The sequence below is a fragment of the Lissotriton helveticus genome, chromosome 2_2 (assembly GCF_964261635.1).
Source record: "Lissotriton helveticus chromosome 2_2, aLisHel1.1, whole genome shotgun sequence".
NCBI lineage: Eukaryota > Metazoa > Chordata > Amphibia > Caudata > Salamandridae > Lissotriton > Lissotriton helveticus.
In genome coordinates, this window is record NC_136060.1 from 463,299,274 (window position 1) to 463,314,457 (window position 15,184).

Here is a 15,184-nt window from a genome sequence, read left to right on the forward strand (position 1 = left end):
CGACGGACAGGTAGGCTTACAAACTGTCCCATGTAAAATGATTTGTGCACTAATTCTTGATAGCTTTATGGTCTCGAACTGACCCTCATAGCGCTAGTGTAGTCTTAATACCATCTGATTTTTGCCCTATATTTGGTGCTTAGAAATCCCATATTAGATTACTATTGCCATATTGTACTCTATGACTTTTCCGTTTGGCAGCACAATATGTATCTAACATCTTTCATAAATATAACTGATGCAATGTGCTGAATGTGCCTGATTTAGCAGCGCCATGATAGCGCCTCAGTATCCTCGGATACTTGTTTGGTTTTTGGCGCTTTGACGTGTATTATTAAGACATACCATTTAGAATGGCTTATCCTCACGTTTACTTTATTTTCCCATTTTATTTTCCCGTTTGATGGCACAACATCCATTTAGCACTCTCAATAGACAACTGATGCAAAGTGCTATGAGGGCTGTTGATGACTACTTTATAAACGTTTTGGTCTACTGTTTGAGATTCGGCGGTCTCTTTGAGGTTTTTCATTGTTATTTTTGTGGCCCATTTTCTTTAAAATAGAGCGGTGCCCCTATTTCCTGAGCTGTGGCCAGGCGAGGAGTGGCGCCGGTCTCTCAAACTCTAGGTGAGTAAGAGGCACATTCAAATCAAAAGTGGTTGGGTACTGTACTTGGAATACGCAAGTACACCAATAATACCAGTTGTTGAAACTCAGGCTGGATAACCTTAACTAATGTGTTTTCCCTGTTCTCTGTTTTCTTTATATGTGTCGTCCACACATGATTCTTCTTGCCTGTGTCAATCAGCTTCTACTAAACAGGAGCATTGAGAAGGCCTATTCAGGTGATATCCTAATATTTGTATTATTTCTATTATGCACACACGCACCTTTTTGAGGCAGTAGCAAAATATAACTTTGGTCCTGAAGAAGCAGGTGATACAAGTAGTATCAGTAACTGCAGAAACATGTCAACCTTTCTATACATGCAGTAGATATTTGCTTAAAACTACTGTCATTTTGCACTCTATATTTTTTAATCTTGGAAGTGGATTGCGTCTCATTAAAGTCAATTTTGCACCCACTATCCATTTTTAATCACTCACTTTCACTTATTACATTTTGTGCACTGCTTTTCAGTTACCAACGTCTGTGTGCACTGATGGCACGTTGTGGACATACCACTTGGTGAGATTGGCCCAAATGATGACCAATGGGCGGTCCAGAGAGTGTAACTGATGGGTATCCATACCACGCAGTGATGGGTCCTAGCGTCTCATGTAGTGGACAAGACACATTCTGAACACAGAGCTCTGAGTTTCTTTAGACCCACAGTTATTATTATTGTATACAGTGTTTTGTAAGGGGGCTATAACTGTGATTAGGTCTTTAAACATTTCCCTTGGACCCTATTCTCTCCGTATGTGTTGTGTGGTAACTCTTAACCATTGCCACAGCAAGACCTTGCTAGGCTAAGGAGAGACAAAACATTGGGATGTCAGACTGTCATACGTCCATTGCATGCCGATTGTCATTTTCTCTATGATAGCATGAGCCTTCTGCTTTGTGCGCATTACTAGACAAACATATTTTGCTTTGTGCCGCACTGTACATTCACAGAGACACTGCTGTTGATTTCGTGTTCTGTTCGTCCTTGTTATTTAGTCTGAACACCAAAGACAAGGTCGAACAACAATGTCCCTTGTTATTTTTTTCTGGCAAGGCCGTATCACCTAGACAAAACATGCAAATACAGCTGTTGTTTGGGAACACGTATTTTTGTCATATAGGTATGCACACATACGTGGAGAGGGACCTTTTCAAGGAAAAGATTGGGACAGCACTTGAAATGTAGATCTTTCATCTGTGTATACCAAGGTACGGGGCCTGCTGCTAACACCTAGAGATCTTCTGATATATATTAATTTTGTTTCTGTAGCAGGAGAGGGAGGTTAGGCTACCCTGTCTTATAGAATGACAGTTCCTTTTATGATTTATGAACTACTTACTATGCTGACCGTATTTGTGTTAGGCATTTTCTTACTCATTGTGGCACATATACTGCATACTGAAGCACACTAGTTAAAATAAACATTTTAAACATTCCTAATATCTCTGTCAGAACTGATTGTGGACTAGTACGAGTGTGAGAGCGAAAGGGTGTATTCTGCAACTGCGATTCCTGAGAGGGTCGGGAGTCTTGTTCTGGGGTGTCTAATCACTTGTTCCTCTGTGAGTGAGTAGGAGGGCATGTGAGATTCTATAGCTAGTCGGTCATGAGCTCATGGGTACTCAGGTGGCAGGATGACTCAATCCCTGCCTACTAAGTTTCTATGATCCCAAGTATAGTTAGGTGTCTCCGCAGAATCCCTGCAACAGGACAACTTTGCTTGCAAAAGCTGAATGTTACAGGAAGAACACTAGACAACACATTTCTCTTGGTACCTGCAGATACAGTTATGGTGGAAAGACACCTGGCTGCCAAAATGACACCAACCAGTTGGGGGGTTCGAAAGCCATCATCTGTCGCCATTCAATCTCCTTGCATGGAGGTGTAGGTTGGCTGTTGCTGTTGCAGGAGTACCTCCCGAAGTGGAGAACAGATGCTTATGGTCAGCAGTTCAGTGTACCACACTGTCCTGTCTGGACACACTAGAATGACTTGGGCCTGGTCTTTCTTGATCTTTTTAAGAACTCTGAGCAGGAGAGCTGGGGGGAAGGCATACAGGCGTCCCAAGCCCGTCATGTTGAAAGTGTACCTAAGAGACAACCGTCTTGGGGACCTCAAGACACAAAAGTTTGCGCACTGTTCATTCTCTACAGTGGTGAATATATCAAGTCAGAGTTCTCCCCATTGTCAAAAGATGCCCTGTGCCACCACCAAGTGCAACTGCCATTCATCATCTGCTAGGCACTGTTGAGTGAGTGCTTCCTCCCTGTCATGTAAAAATCCTGGCAGGTGCTGAGCGTTCAGCGACTTTGTACAGACTCCTGGCACAGGGCCCATACCGCACACGGTCCTGTTTGTTGCAATACTACTTGGTGGTAAGAATCTGCAAACATTCACCCTTGATGGTCAGGAGAAACTACTCCAATGTCAAGAGAATCGCTCACACTTCAGCAGATTTCTGTGGAGGTAAGTATCTATCGGATACCAGAGTTATCCGATCCCCACTGCTCCCTGATGACTGCCCCAACCCAGCAATGATGCATTCATCATGACCATGAGTACTGTTGCATCGCTGTGTGAAAACAGCAATGCAACAATTTTCACTGCGCCCTCCTTGCAACAGGATGGACGCGCCGTACTTAATGTACTGCCCTCCATGTCGCAAGGATTTTCAGATACGTCAGTATTTCTGACCTATCTGTAGGCGCAAAAGTGGCGCATTGCTGGGGTGTGTCTGAAAACAGACGCAACTCTAGCAATGTGTCCTATCACAAGGGGCAAGCCCTATGTAAAAGGGCCTGCATCAGTCTTAATGCCTGCTGTGAGGCAGGCGTAAGAGATTGACGCAGTAGAGTCCTAGAAGTGCTGCAGTGAAATTTCATAGATTTCACTGCACCACTTCTATGACCATTTACTGCGGGGGAATGCCCACCCTTCATACATTATACCTGATGCTGGTATAATGTAGCGCAGGGGTTTACAAAGTAAGCCATCTGCTTAGATGCATCACTTTGTAAATAAGGCGCAACACGGCACATTATTTACGCTGCTGCAGTGTCACAAAAAGTGACGCAACTGTGGCATAAAGGTTTCGCAAGCCTTCATAAATAAGTCCATGGTGTGGTAGGAAGATGCGTCGAATTTTGGTTGAGCAGCCCGCAGTCTCCCCCAAAGCCCGAATGGAATCCGAGAGGTATCCTTGGTAATGAGCTAACTGAAAATTCAGATCACCCTTCAGGGCCTACATGTTCCACCTGGCGTGGTCCATAAGAAGGAAGCAGGAGACCAAAAGACTAGGAAGCTTCATAGCTGCTCTCATTCATATCCAGGCCAAAGGCTGAAAGACCAGAATCATAGCCCGAATGACCTGGATTAGTTGAGGTAAAGGATAGCCTCAGAAAAGCGCTGTGTCCAGGATGGCTCCCATGAAGGGGAACCATTGCAAAGGAGTCAGGTGCTTCTTCGGCACATTGATTGAAAAGCCCAACTACGTCCGCAGTTTGGCCATTACCTGGAGATGATTTACAACTATAGCAAGTTTGTCTTCAGGAGCCAGGTATCGAGGTATACAAACACAGATACTTCTTACTTCCATAGATGAGCTGCTACCACCACCATCACTTACGTGAACACCTGAGATGCACTGGTGAAGTCACAGGGGAGCGCGTAGAATTGAAAGTGTTTGTGACTGTTGGACTTGGCCCTTTTTGTAGGGTCATCCTTGAACTTTTTTGCCTTCCTCCTGGTATTTTTTCTGACCTGGTGTTGGTGGATTTAGGACACTGGGCACTTTGTCACTGCTGTCCAGTGCTAAAGTGCGTGTGCTGTCTATGGTAAACATGGTAAGATTAGTCTACACCTGTTTAATTTGCTTTTCAGTCCCTTGCAAAGTGGTATCTCATATACCCAGGGCCAGTAAATGAAATGCTACTGGTGGGCTTGCAGCGCTGCTTGCACCACCCACCAAAGTAGCCTTTCAAACCTGTCTCAGGCCTCTGCCATTGCAGGGCCTGCCCGCGCGGTTTTCTGCCGCTGTGATGTGGCACATAAAGTGGGTGTCATGTCTGTGACTCCCCTTTTACTACATATCAATCACACCTAAGGTAGGCCCTGGATAGCCCTATGGGCAGGGTGCGCTGTAGGTAGGACATGTGCCTTAACTGTGTGGCATGTCCTGGTAGTGAAAAACAGCCTATTTGGTTTCTCACTACTGTGAGGATGCCCTCTCCTAGGAACGCATTGGGGATTCCCTGATACGTGTTTCAGTGGTGATTCCTGACATGAGAGGAGTAGCATGATCAAATTTGGTATGTTTGGATTAGTGGTAATAAATGCTGCGTAATGGTGTTTGCAAATTTATTATAACTATTTTGGAAATGCCACTTTTAGAAGTGGGCATTTCTGTGTGCTATGTGTCTGTGTGGCTGCCTGTTGTGTATTGCATGTCTGGCTCTGGATGACAGGGGCTGGGGAGGTGCAGTGGCTCCAGAGGGGCTGGATGAGTCAGCGCTAGGCAGAATAGGCCTACATTTGGAGTAGTGGGAGGAGTAGCACCTGACCCTGACTAGGACTGTGCTTGCCTTATAAAATGCTGGCTCCGCCCCCTGTGGTGTGTCCGGGGCCAGAGCCTACCCTAACAAAGGGGACTGTTTTGCACTTGTTAAGTACCCCCCAGAACTGGTTTGGACTAGGTCCAGTGCCCTGTGCCAAGGCAGAACAAAGACTGAAAGTGATATAAATATTGGGGCTGTGACCCCATATAATTTTGCTTAAGTGGATCTGAAGGACGAAGAGGGCTACTGGGCGCCAGGAGGAAGCGCCATGAAGGATCGCCCCTCTGCTGGAGGGCCCTGTTAGCTGGACTACCTGGGCCCAACTCTGCCCTGGGTGATTTCTGGGATTTAGCACCAGGCGAGCGCTTTTTGACTCCAAGCAGAGACTGCAAAAACTTGTGAGGAGCACTTTTTGCTCTGCTCCCTGGCCAGCATGAGTGAGTTTGCTGCTGTTGTGATCCTTGGAGAAGGGGAAGCAGCGAGTGTGTGTGTCAGCGCCCCCTTGCTCAGTGCTGCGTATGGTGGGCGCTTTGCAGCTTGTTCCCTGAGCCGAGAAGTGGGCTCCTGCTGGGAAAACAGGGCGAGAGCAGCGCGCCGCAAACCGGAAGCCAGGCAGCTGTGGCCTGGTTGTGGGCGTGGCTCCGGGTGGAAAGCAAATCATGGAAGAAGAAACCACAGGAAGTCAGGCGCTGTAGCCTGGTTGGGGGTGTGGCTGGCAGGCTCGATAGAGCCTCACGGGCTTCTGTGGTCACAGAAAGGAAGCCAGGCATCTGTAGCCTGGTTGTGGGCAGGGCCCGCGGCGAGAACAAGTCGTTGCCTCGCGGGCTCCTGGAGCAGTCCAGAGGAAGGCCTGCTCACCGGCAAGAGCCCAAGGAGACCCTGGTGAGAAGCCCTGATGTCTTTTCGTTTCCGCCACTTCTGTCATCAGTGGGGTGGCCGGGGGAGGTTGCCCTGCTGGAGCAGACAGTGTATGTTCCTCCCGCCCTCAGGGGCATTTGTGTGAAGGGGAATTCGGCCTTGTTTATTTAGGGCATGGCCGGCTGGCCCCAATGGCCTAAGCCCTCAGTTTGGAATGGGGCAGTGCAGGGCGAGCCCGTGATGGGACCCGAATGCATAATCCTATACTCCACGTTGAGTGGAGAGTTACTGCCATACTAGGGTAGGGAGTACTTTTACAGGACCTGCTGATTATGTTCAGCGATGGTTCAGTGGCACCCGGATGTTATGCAAATGTGCTATGCCTAATGTGGTGGGACATATTGCAATTAGGGGATGTGTGCCCCTGATAAGTGTGCATGGTATTACTGTGCCCTATTGATGAGGTACAGGCCTAATGTGGGCATAATGTGATTATTATGCTTTGCATAGAATGCTGTCTTAGGTAACGTTGTGATGTTTCCCCTAGGAGGTGCTCATGATAGGTGTACTACAAGTGTTTACTTTGGTGCACTGTGGCTGATACTTGTGCCTAGTATATTTATGCTTAGTGCACCTTTACCAGTACTTACTGGTTGCTTTTTCTAACTGTGAATTATGGTTATGACCGTGGCCTGATTGGCCCTGTAGTGTATATAATCCCTGTAGAGTCATACCAGGTGGCACAGTGTATATATGTGATTACGTTCTAATATGTTTTATGGATAATGGACAAGTGGTCCTACAGAAGGTGTTGTGGTGTAGGTGGCATATCCAGGGCTTGTGATAAGAAAGGTAGGGAGTAACCATGGGGTATATTATCAAGGGGTTTTATCTCCGCTTTTTTGGCTTTAAAAGCCAAGAAAGCGGAGATAAAATTATCTCCCTATTACCAAGCTGTCGCTAACACCAGTTAGCGACAGCTAATAGGAGATAGCGACCATCATGGGCCCCACTTTGCATGTCAGTGATATTTATCACTAATGATATGCAAAGTGGGCGTGCCAAGATGTTAGCGACTGGAAACAGTCGCTAACATCGCTATCTCCTATTACCAACTTTTGGAGATATTTGCGCTAAGGGCGAATATCTCCAAAAGCTAACACCTGCCCTGAGCAGTTCTTAGCCATGTTATCCAATGGGAGGTGGATAACATGGCTAAGAGCATTTGCTCGATAATGCATGAATATCGCTGACTTTTCAGCGATATTCATGCATTGCTGGCGTTTTTTATCGCATTTGCGATAAACCTTGCTAATAGCAAGGTTTATCTGCGATAAAAATCGCCGATGTGCGGCGATAATTTTTGTCTCTAAACAAGTTAGAGACAAAAATTATCGCTAGTTGTTGATAATATACCCCCATGTTTCCACAATTTGGAGAACCGATTGGTCAGATGTGATTCTCTTCCCACGAGGGAGGTAGAAGATAATGCAGCCTCCCGGCGAGTGATTGTGCGTTGACAGGGGTGACAGCGGTTTTGCAGTAGCAGCGGAGGGGAGAGGAGCTATGGTCTGTGTAAATCATCGCATAGGAGGCCTGGACATTATCTGCCTGATCCCCTGCCTCTACCTCAAAAGGAGTGAAAGGCCTGTTGTGGCAGGGGCACGGTGTGGCAATGTCTTTGCTGGTATCCCCTACCAAAGCCTGGAAAGGGGCGAAGTTGCTGGGGGAACTGCCAAACAGGTAGGGCTAGGGCTAGAGAGTGGGCAGTAGCCTTGCTCACTTTGAAGTTTTCCTGAGCCCCAGGTTACAGGCCCAGCTCTCCCCGTGCCGCTGCTCTTGTCTTCTCCTTGCTTTTCCCTCATTTTCGCTGCTTTCTCCTGGCTTTTCTCCTGTTTTTTTAGTACCTTCTTGCTTTTCCCATGTTATCACTGATTTCTCCTTGCTTTTTCCCCTGTTTTTTGAGTGCTTTCTCCTTGCTTTCCTTTCGTCTTCATTGTTTTCTCCTTGTTTTTTAACGCTTTTTGGGTGCTTTCTCCTTGCTTTCGCCTCGTTTTCATTGCTTTCTCTTAGCTTTTTCCCCTGTTTTTTGAGTGCCTTCTTCTTGCTTTCCTTTTATTTTCATAGCTTTCTCCTTGTTTTCCCTTGCTTTTTGAGTGCCTTCTCCTTGCTATCCCTCGTTTTCATTGCTTCGCCGTGCTTTTCCCCTCATTGCTGCTCTTACCAGCTGCCTTTTTCTCACCTCCGCCATGCCCCACCCACCACCTCCAGCACCCCTCCCCCTCCCAGGATCTGCTTAATGGAGGCCGCAGGTCTAACCCATTGAGAAGGCCCCAGGCCCAGCTCTCCCCGTGCTGCTGCATCGCTCTTGCTCTTGTCATCTCCTTGGTTTCCCCCCTGTTTTTTGAGTGCCTTCTGCTGGCTTTTCCCTCCTTTTCACTGCTTTCTCCTTGTGTTTCCCCCCATTTTTGAGTGCTTTCTCCTTGGTTTCCCCTCGTTAAAAAAAAAAATGCAGTCAGCAACTCCAGCACCTTGAGATCCTCACGGGTGATTTGCTGCGCTTTATAAATCCTTGATTGATTGATTAAGAGCAGAGGCTCCAAAGAGTTTAAAGTCATCAAAGAACATGCCCATTCGGGCTTGCTGTACATCATTTGAAAAGCCTGTGACGCAAATCCAAGCATGGCGTCTATGTACCACAGTAGTCCCGACTGCCCTACCCACTAAGTCAGTTGTGTTCAGGCCTTAGCACATGGAGGGGCATATCAACAAGAGTCAGCGTTAATTACCGCTGACCGCGCTTAGCGCGGTTTTTGTTAACGCCGGCTATCGCTGCAATTTATCGCCATGCATGCGCTGTATTAACAACGCATAGCGCAATGATGATATAAAGTTCAGCAATAGCAGGGAAATCGCCGTTTTGCAGGGAACATCATTGTTTTTTCAGCGATGTTCCCTGCAAAACGGCGATATGTGTGATGATACGACCCTGTGGTCGTGACACAACAATCCACCTCCCATGGTACACATACATTAGGATTTTAGCAGATGTTAGTTTTTGGCGAAAACCGCGGATTTCGCCAAAATACGTCTGCTAAAATGCTGTGGGCCACATTGTATATATCGCGATGTGCACTTAGCGATATTTTACAAGTCCCCCTGTGTGAGGTACACCAAGTGACGCCCACTTTGCATCTCATTAGAGATGCAGAGCGAGGCGTCGGGGAAAAGGCTGCTGACATGCGCTAATGCATGTTAGCATCCCCTTGTAGATAGGGCGATAATATTATCTCTGCTTTTTTGGCTTTTAAAGCCAAAACAGTGGGGATAAGGTCCTTGTTAATATGTGGGTAGTACTTTGATGCATCCTGACAGTCTTATATTAGAGTTTTAGGGTTGAATGAATGCCCTTTGGGGTAGCTGGTAAGATGTCCGCCACTGCATCCCACAACGCATACCAGGGGGCAGCTGGTGTTGACTGACCTAATGGCAGGACTAGTGAATGAAAGCATGCTTTTTGCATATGTTTTCATGCGTTTGGACTCCAATTAGGCGGAGTGGTCAGAAACACATTTGGATTCATTCTGCTTGCGTACTCCTTAATCACCAAGTGTTTTGGGGTGGGATGTTGCAACTAGAAATCCGAGTCCTAGCTGGCAGGCCAATGTTGCCTTGTCTGTTGACTGGGGGCAAGATCTTGCTTTTACCTAGGTGCCTTGAAGCACATTAAAAATATCTTCTTTAAAGAAGGGGAGAAGAGGTTCTCGGCTCATCTTTCATGGGTTTGTCAGTCAGAACAATGTTTTGACATTTGTTGTGGGTAAGGTGAGTTCTAATATTTATATTACTCTCCTGGTCACAGTCGCGAATGAGGCTGATTCTTCTGTTGCCGTGGCCCAATTAGGGGTAAGAAAGGCTAATGTCTGGAGAAGTATCCATCCACAGGCATCTTGTAAATTATGAAAAAGGTTCTCATTCTCATATTTGTCATCAGCTACATAATCATCATCAAATTGTTGGGGTGTTTCAAGGTTCAAATGGGCGGAATGACATGTTTTCTGTGACCTTTCTGGTGGGGTTGGGAGGGGATCGATGAGTCTCGGAGTCCATCTGACAAAACTATTGGCTCCCCTTCCAGCATGCCGGCATCTAGGCTTAGACTGGTGGCATTGGTTGCAGTGCCAAAGGTGCCATTAGATGCTGTGATGGGGCTGCAGTCAGTAGAACTGAGCTCGAGGATAAGGCTGGCCTCAAGTCAAGGTCGAGCGGCACAGCCGGAACTGGGAACGTTTCTACCGGTGGTAACCCAACTGGAGAGCACCTTGAATCCTTAGGGCCCAAAGGTGCTCCCGAGGGATTCAGAGAGGTGCTAAAGATCTGGTCCATGGCCAGTCTCAGCTCATGGAGCCATTGTGCTATCACTGATGGCTCGGAGAAGTCAAGGTGCATCAGGAGCAAGGTTGAAATAGGATCCGAATTTGAAAGACGACTCAACGGCCTGGAGGAATTTGGGGCCATCACTAAAGTCCGAAGGATGTGAGTGGCGGGGCGCAGGAGACCCATGTCTGAACTTCTTGTGTTTTTTTAATTTCTTGGATTTACCTTAACATTGTGACTTCGATGACGATCTTTTGAGAGATCAGCCTCAGGAGCGAGAATTCATCCGCCCTCTCGATATTAACGGGGATCATCTCCAACTTACTTTGGAATTCCACAATGGCAAGTTTGGCTTTATGTTGTGCTTGGAGCTGAGACACCAGAGACAGACATCGCTGGATTGAGAGGCATGTCACATGACCACCATGTGAATGTGATGATATCATAGCCAGCTTAGGAGGTGGGTTTTCCCTTACAAAATAAATAGGGTTACCAGCTAGTACTTGGTTCTCCCACACAGAGGGATGAAATGCAACCCAATAACTAGTCATGATCTTACTACTCTGTCTAAGAATCCCTAACCTAGGAGCACGTGGCATGGACCGCACCGTGTCCTCTCCATACACGAGGCTCAGGCAGCTCTCGCTGTCCCTGAGACCACACTGAGTGTCTCTTTGCATCTTAGAGGAAGAAGAGTTGTGAAGGTGCTGCTGGTGACCCTCTTCTGCAGTCTCATTGCTGCTCTTGTTGCCAGGACAGGGTCCTCCAATCCTGACAGACTCAAGTTTTCACTGACCTGTAGATCTGAATGTTGCTGCCGGAATGATACCGCACCCACCAGCCTTCCTGGTTGACAGCGCTGAACATTGACGGTGATACTGATGTGAAAAGTGGAGATCAGTATAGGGATATGAGAAAAAGCACATAAGAGCTTTTGGGTTGCAGTCACAGTGTGTTTCATCAAAAGGATGCTCTTAAAGTTGTTCTGCAGTCTCTCACAAGTGATAGCTCTTATATACTAAACGTAACACAAGATTACTATTACTCTTTGCATCTGTCATCAATTTCACTTGCTTGCATTTTGTTTGTCTTTTTTTTTTATTTCAACAGATTTTATTAGCAAATGTTTCATATATACATACAGTACAGTGGTAACGTTGCCTCGCGGGCTCCGTAGGGGTACATGGATTTCACATGAATGGTAACATTGCACATAAAGTGAAAAAATACACAGGAATCTCTCTGCCAACAGTTGCATTACACTAAATACTCAATGTATCCATGGCACCAAGAGAATCGTTGTGACACTGGTCCTGTTCTAATATCATAAACACACTTGTTCAAACTCCACAACTTGAGGCACTGACCAGAAATAAGTGTCAATACAGAATTTGTCAATAATACTGCAAAGGCCCAAGAGGCAGTTGTTAGAGCACAACTTAAAAATACAGTTCCAGTAGGTAGGTGCAAGGGGCAATTGAAGACTCTAACAGTAGTTTCACAATCCAAACCAATTCATGTAAATCCCCTTAGCTAACCACTAACCTGAGGACTGTGGAGACAGCGCTGGTAGAGGTGGAAGAGTTTCAAAGATGCAAGAAATGTATGTCCAGAGCTTCTTTGACGTGATGCTGCAGAGCAGAAGTTCCGAGATATGCCACAAGCGGAAAACGTATGAGAAGATGGACTTGCCATCCAGTTTGACAGTTGTCTTGCCGGAGAACCAGGGACACTGGTAAAGTGCAGAACCCAAGCAGGTGAAGAGTGAGCCCAAGGAAAGGCTTCCTCTCATCAAGAGGGACGAAACCAAAAGAAGCAGATCAAGCCTTGGTTTTGGCCTTTAACACCTTCCATGCTCATGACGAGCTGAGCTCGTCATGAGCCACGGTGCTCGTGTGCTCATGACGAGCTGAACTCGTCATGGCTGTTAAAACGCTTGCACACTGGGCAAATTCGCCTGCTGTGCGAGCGTTCTAAAGAAACGGGTGTGGTCAAGACGAGCTCAGCTCGCCATGAGCACCGGGGCGCTACGCGCGCCCCCTCCCCCCAGACCAGCGGGGGAATATGCCCCGCAGGGAAGGGGTTATAGACTGTGGGTACCTCTATTCTGCATTAGATCTTCATGTACCAGAACCCTTGCATACATCAGTAGATCCTTAAATGCTGTTGTGAGATCCGCAAATCTACGGGAGACTGCAACTCAGATAGGGCCATACTGCCATAGCTTTTGGGGTGCATGCATTGGGAGAGGATTGGTTGTGCTGTGATAGGGGTTCACAACCGGGCAGCACACATATAGCAGTTAAAACCTGGGCATCATGACTCCTGCCAACCAGCTGGATGATGTCCTGAGTGGCAATAATCTGAACAAACAATGGAAGGAGCAGCCAATCGCGTCCATGGCCAGAGGTGAATGAGATTGGGGGCGAGTACCTGTGGCAAGCCATGACAATATCATTGCCCACTCTTCACTTTAGACACAGTCCACCTCAATGCCAAGGGTCACACAGAACCCACTGACAGCATCTTGTCTGTGGATGCACACTATCTTGCCAGTGCAAGCTTCTGTAATACCAAAGTGCCCCAAGGGTGCACAAAGCACTTTCTAGGAAACAGGTCTGAGTTCTGCTGTGCTTGGTGTGAAAGTTAGCTAGGTGAATCATCCTCTTTATTGTTGCCCACTAAGGGCCTCATTTATGAAAAGTGACGCATCGCTGCGTGAAAACTACAATGCGTCACTTTTCACTGCACCCTCTTTGCGAGACAAAGTAAAAGTAAAAGTAACACACGGCCTCATAAATGAGGCCCTAAGACTTTCACATCCTTTCAGCTCTTCGAAACTGGTGTTGCCTATTGTAGGTAGACCAGGTGTTCTTGGTCTCACCCCATCAATATTGAACACCTTAGAGGAAGGAACTCTGCGAACTGCATCAGCTGGTTTGAGACTCAGAGCACACATTGAACGTATGTATGCGCTGGGTGCTGCAGATGATTGATGGGTTAAATATGTCTACATTACCCATACTGATACAAACCTACGACAATAAGTGTCTGGGCAGGTAAACACATTATTTGTAGGTGTTTTTCTGGAAATTCTTCATTGGACAAACATATTTAAAAAACAGCATTAGGCATGTTAGTGTATTTCCTGGACAGCCACAAGCTGAATTTGAATGCGTGGGCATGTGGCGAATGGGTGAGCACAATAACTAGGCAATGAGTAGATGAATAGAGTCATGAGTGACGTAGAACACGCATGGTGAGTGACTGAGGGCCATATGTAGGTAGCTTAATACCAGTCGGTAACGGCTGAAAATCGGTAAATTTGCCGTTACCGACAGGTATTTAGCTTTTTCCAATGTAGGTGGCTGGATTTAAGGATTCGGTAATTTACCGATTCGGTAATTTAAGGAATCATTAAATTAACGAATCCTTAAAATAGCGAATCGGTAAATTACCGAATCCTTAAATCCTATGTAGGGAGCACTCAAGTGAGTGCATTTTTGATTTAAGGATTCGTTATTTACCACCAACTACAAGTTGGTGGTAAATATCGAATACCTTTAGAAAAGCAATTTTGTGTTTTTTAAAGTGCCATGTGGCAGACATACAGGCCCTTAGGGCATGTATGTGCGCCACATGTGCACTTATGCACGATTCAGGGGTGCAACAGGGTGTCAATGTGACACCCTGCCACCCTTGAAAATGCTCCCCCTATTACTGATTCGGTATTTACCGAATAGGTAATAGTGAATGGCTTCCCATTCATTCCTATGAGCCTGCAGGCCCATAGGAATGAATGGGAATTACCGAATCGGTAAATACCGAATCGGTAATAACGAATGTTACCGATTCGATAACATTTACCGAATTTTTACCTACATTCAATTTACCAATTCCTAAATACCGAATCGGTAAAATTCCATATTTAGGAATCGGTAAAATTAAATTACCTACGTATGGCCCAAAGTGCCTTACCCCATTAATCAATGAGGAGGCACTTTCAGTTACAAATCAAACCTATTGGCCTTGCCAACACTTGTTCATATGTCTTCAGAAAAACTGTTTCTCTGATATTTCTGTCTTTGGGCAGCACAGGAGAAATTGCCTTCCATATTTTACCCATCAGCTGTCACACAGTTAGTCGCTGCTGTATTTCCTCTAATGCTCTTTCTCGCAGACACCTGTGTGAATGCACAAGTGGCACCCTCTGGCCTTGAACATGGCTCTGCTTGAGATTACCAGGAAAGACTATGAGTTCACGAGATAGAGACAGGCAGGCCCATTTCTCAACTACTGGGATTTACAGTATTGATCCATTATCTTTGAGAGCCATTCTCCGTGATCCATAGGACTTAATATTTCTTTATTAGATGCCACACCGTGATTTGCTACTAGCAGGTTACCAGTTTCATGCTGCAAGCTTTATTTTTTGCACATCTGCCCCTGAGAGAAAAAGAATACGCCAATTAACATGAATAAATTCAGAAATAGGTGATGTTGGACTTGGCCCTTTTTGCAGGTTCACCCTTAAACTTTTTGCCTTTAAATGTGACCTGTTGTTAGTTGTTGTTGGTTTCTACACACTCTAACACTGTGTCCCAGTGTAAAGTGCATGCGCAGCCTGAGTGCGTGTGGTGAGATTGGCCTGCCCTCCCATAGGAATGCATGGGGAATGTGTGTGTCCATGGTAGTTCCTGATGTGTGGGGAGTGCAGGGGCGAG